Below are 1,343 nucleotides of genomic sequence, written 5' to 3'. Positions count from 1 at the left end.
GTTTGGCAATCTTAGAAAAGTCTTTAATGAATCTTCTATAAAACCCGGCATGCCCCAAAAAGCTTCTGATTCCCTTCACATTTGTAGGTGGTGGAAGTTTTTCAATGACTTCCACTTTGGCTTTGTCAACCTTCAGTCACCATACCTTCAGTCACCATAAAATGGCACTTTTCCCAGTTAAGAGTAAGGTTTGTCTAAATGCATCTTTTAAGAACAGTATCCAGATTAGATAAGCAAACTTGAAAGGAATCACCAAATACCGAAAAATCATCCATCAAGACTTCAATGCATTTTTCTATCATATTCGCAAAGATAGTCTGCATACATATTTGAATTTTGGCTGAAGCATTACACAATCCAAATGGCATTTTTCTATAAGCAAAAATACCAAATGGACAAGTGAAAGCTGTCTTTTCTTGATCTTTTGGGTCCACCACAATTTGATTGTAACTTGAGTAACCATCCAGAAAGCAATAAAAAGCTTGCCCAACCAATCTCTCCAACATTTGATCCATTAAAGGAAGGGGAAAGTGATCCTTCCTTGTAGCCTTATTCAACTTTCTATAGTCAATGCACATCCTCCACCCAGTAACCGTCCTAGTAGATATGAGCTTATTCTTTTCATTATATATAATTGTCATCCCACCTTTCTTTGACACCACCTGTACTGGGCTTACCCATGCACTATCAGAAATAGGATAAATTATACCAGCCTCCAAAAGCTTCAGAACTTCTTTTCTAACTTCCTCCTTCATTATAGGATTCAGTCTGTTCTATGGTTGAGCGATTGGTTTATAATCATCTTCAATGAATATTTTATGCATGCAATAAGTGGGGCTTATACCTTTAAGATCCGAAATTGACGATCCAATGGCTCCTTTGTTGGCTTTCAATACTTCCACCAACTTTTCTTCTTCTTTGGAGGATAAAGAATTAGTGATAATGACTGGTTTATTCCCACCTTCTTCTAAGAAAACATACTTTAAATGTGGTGGTAACATTTTCAGCTCCAGTTTCTTTTCCTTGACTTTGTCCTTTGTATTGATTTCTTCAATTTCCAACTCATTAAAAGGAATTTATTTTAATGCATCCAAGTTAGTCAAGCACTCCTCAATCAGTTCCTCTTCCTCCTCATTCACCTCTTCACACATGTCAATGAGCGCTTTCTCTGAAGGAGAAGAACAACGTACCAACTTTTCTTTAATCATACATACTTCATCATGTACATCAAGAAAGAAACATTCCCTACCATCATTTGGATGAGACATAACTTCAAACACATCAAAATTCACTTTTCATGTTGCATTCTCACCTTGAGTTTGCCATTTTCCACATCAATTAAG

The sequence above is a fragment of the Vigna angularis genome, chromosome 3 (genome assembly GCF_016808095.1).
Source record: "Vigna angularis cultivar LongXiaoDou No.4 chromosome 3, ASM1680809v1, whole genome shotgun sequence".
Taxonomy (NCBI): domain Eukaryota; kingdom Viridiplantae; phylum Streptophyta; class Magnoliopsida; order Fabales; family Fabaceae; genus Vigna; species Vigna angularis.
This window is presented reverse-complemented; position numbering follows the sequence as displayed.